The following is a 3,497-nucleotide window of genomic DNA, read 5'->3' as shown; positions in this document are numbered from 1 at the left end:
TACCTTAACCTAACCCATATTGTACCTTAACCTAACCCATATTGTACCTTAACCTAACCCATATTGTACCTTAACCTAACCCATATTGTACCTTAACCTAACCCATATTGTACCTTAACCTAACCCATATTGTACCTTAACCTAACCCATATTGTACCTTAACCTAACCCATATTGTACCTTAACCTAACCCATATTGTACCTTAACCTAACCCATGTTGTGCCTTAACCTAACCCATGTTGTGCCTTAACCTAACCCATATTGTGCCTTAACCTAACCCATGTTGTGCCTTAACCTAACCCATATTGTGCCTTAACCTAACCCATATTGTGCCTTAACCTAACCCATGTTGTGCCTTAACCTAACCCATGTTGTGCCTTAACCTAACCCATGTTGTGCCTTAACCTAACCCATGTTGTGCCTTAACCTAACCCATGTTGTGCCTTAACCTAACCCATATTGTGCCTTAACCTAACCCATATTGTACCTTAACCTAACCCATATTGTACCTTAACCTAACCCATATTGTACCTTAACCTAACCCATATTGTACCTTAACCTAACCCATATTGTGCCTTAACCTAACCCATATTGTGCCTTAACCTAACCCATATTGTGCCTCAACCTAACCCAATTTGTGCCTCAACCTAACCCATATTGTGCCTCAACCTAACCCATATTGTGCCTCAACCTAACCCATATTGTGCCTCAACCTAACCCATATTGTGCCTCAACGTAACCTAATTTGTGCCTCAACGTAACCTAATTTGTGCCTCAACGTAACCTAATTTGTGCCTCAACGTAACCTAATTTGTGCTTCAACGTAACCTAAATTGTGCTTCAACGTAACCTAAATTGTGCTTCAACGTAACCTAAATTGTGCTTCAACGTAACCTAAATTGTGCTTCAACGTAACCTAAATTGTGCTTCAACGTAACCTAAATTGTGCTTTAACGTAACCTAAATTGTGCTTTAACGTAACCCATGTTGTGCTTTAACGTAACCCATGTTGTGCTTTAACGTAACCCATGTTGTGCTTTAACGTAACCCATGTTGTGCCTTAACCTAACCTATATTGCGCCTTAACCTGCTCTGTAATTGTTATGCAACTCGTTAAATTAGTGTAGTGTTGCCTAACCGCAACCCTCGCAATATAGTTCGCTATTCGCACTGCCCGGTCCCCTGTGTATCGCGTCATGTTAAACACCTTGCAGGTGTTGCTGACTTTCCACATGCTCCTGCTATACACTGTAATGTGGATAGCAGCAGGACGTACATGCCCCCCCCCCCCCTTCCCCCCTGCCTTCGCAAGCTGGTCGTTGAGAAGTTTGCATGTTCAATGCCCTTCGCATGCCGACGTACTCAGCCTACGTTGTGGTACGGCCTGTCACCTGTCCGCCGATGTACGCAAAACCCACAAACTGTACTGCACATTGGTCCGTATGTACTGAATGATACATCGTGGCACATGTGTGACCGTACGACGACTGCGCCTAGCAACGGCAGACCATACAGTCCAAATATTGTGCACGCAGCTACGTGTCGTCTCCCTATAAGAGCTGGATTGCAGTGTGGTACGCCATTCAGACGTGTGGGAGGAACGGACGCCCTCGATGGCGATCAGCATGAGCAGTCTGTTGATGTAGTGGAGCGTGTATTCGGACGTAGTCGTCTCTTCTCACACACCGTGATAGCATGTTGCACCGCGTTCCACATCTGCGACATCCTGCAGAGGCCGGCTGACAGTCGTTCGCGCAATGGACACCGCATACGTACGGGGGCTACCTTCCACGTGTTCTCGAGGCGTGCACATGTTGTTGCGTCTATGTGGGCAGACGTAGTGTGTTGTGACACCTGACACAGGCATGCAATACTCGTTGCAAATGGCGATGGACGTCTACGTTTGCTGGTGACGTTACGCAAATGAACAACAGGTAACCCGTTGTGGTGCGGTTGTTCTCGCTAGAGGTGAATCAGTGTTGGCGACGATCGGTCGAGCTATTAACTGGTTGTTTCAGGGATACCCACCATGCCCACGAACGTGAAAGGGGATCTGGGTGTGAGGCGATACGCGGCGGTGGCTGGGTGAGACTGTCCCCGGCCGGTGAGGGGGGGCCGCCCGGCGTGCTGGCAGCGCGGTGCGTGGGCGCACGCGCTACAGCCGGCTGGTGGGGGCGGCCAGTGGCAGGCGCGCCGGCCGACGGACGCGGCAGGCGGCGCAGCTGCGCGCCGGGGCCCCCTGCTCGCGGCGCCTTGCGGCCAAAGTAGGTCCTCGCGGGCCCGGTGCGAAGCGCGGTGGCCATCTGCAGTGTGCTGGTCCGATTGAGGACTGTGTGCGCTGAGGATGCGCCGCCGCCCGGCGCTCGGCGCCGCGACGCCGTCTGCTGCTCGGTCGCCCCAGCGGTTCTCGCAGGTGGTTTGTATCGCAGCTGTGCGGACGTGTTGGCGCGTGCGCTGTGCTGGGAGAGTTCGCTTCGGCACCCAAGTGGGGCTTTTGTCCTTCTGTGGCGCTGGCGTTGGAGCTGCCGGTCACCGTAGGTGGCGCGTGTTGTCTCCCGCCGGCAATGCCACGACAGCACGCTCCCGGGCCTCTGTCGGCAGCGGCAAGCTCAGTTGGGAGCACGGGTGGTCGCACCTAAAGCGTCTACTCGCCTAACTCCGGGCGATTGCGCCTCTCTCGAACCCGACCAAGTACTTAGGACGGCGCTGCGCGCCGCCGGGACCTGAGAGGGTTTCGAGGTGTGTTGTGCAGGGGAGCTCAGCCTCCTCCTGTTTGCAGAATAATTGAGCGGACGCTTGCGTGTTCGCGCGGGCCCCCGGGACACACTCCCGGGCGGCCGGCTGCTCAGCTCTAGTTGACGCAGCTCCCTGGTTGATCCTGCCAGTAGTCATATGCTTGTCTCAAAGATTAAGCCATGCATGTCTCAGTACAAGCCGCATTAAGGTGAAACCGCGAATGGCTCATTAAATCAGTTATGGTTCCTTAGATCGTACCCACGTTACTTGGATAACTGTGGTAATTCTAGAGCTAATACATGCAAACAGAGTCCCGACCAGAGATGGAAGGGACGCTTTTATTAGATCAAAACCAATCGGTCGGCTCGTCCGGTCCGTTTGCCTTGGTGACTCTGAATAACTTTGGGCTGATCGCACGGTCCTCGTACCGGCGACGCATCTTTCAAATGTCTGCCTTATCAACTGTCGATGGTAGGTTCTGCGCCTACCATGGTTGTAACGGGTAACGGGGAATCAGGGTTCGATTCCGGAGAGGGAGCCTGAGAAACGGCTACCACATCCAAGGAAGGCAGCAGGCGCGCAAATTACCCACTCCCGGCACGGGGAGGTAGTGACGAAAAATAACGATACGGGACTCATCCGAGGCCCCGTAATCGGAATGAGTACACTTTAAATCCTTTAACGAGTATCTATTGGAGGGCAAGTCTGGTGCCAGCAGCCGCGGTAATTCCAGCTCCAATAGCGTATATTAAAGTTGTTGC

General features: G+C 52.5%; 1 non-coding gene across 1 annotated transcript in view; it reads left to right on the top strand.

The window, feature by feature from the left end:
* The first annotated feature begins 2,865 nt into the window (after window positions 1–2,865).
* The window catches only part of LOC126432812 (small subunit ribosomal RNA), a 1,909-nt gene continuing 1,277 nt past the window's right edge, over window positions 2,866–3,497 (top strand). The window contains exon 1 of the ribosomal RNA XR_007578248.1: window positions 2,866–3,497. This exon is cut by the window's right edge and continues 1,277 nt beyond it. This is a non-coding gene — a ribosomal RNA (small subunit ribosomal RNA).

Source organism: Schistocerca serialis, unplaced genomic scaffold (genome assembly GCF_023864345.2).
Source record: "Schistocerca serialis cubense isolate TAMUIC-IGC-003099 unplaced genomic scaffold, iqSchSeri2.2 HiC_scaffold_1155, whole genome shotgun sequence".
NCBI classification, from domain to species: Eukaryota; Metazoa; Arthropoda; class Insecta; order Orthoptera; family Acrididae; genus Schistocerca; species Schistocerca serialis.
The sequence above is the reverse complement of the archived record's forward strand: the minus strand, read 5'-3'. Positions and strand labels throughout refer to the sequence as shown.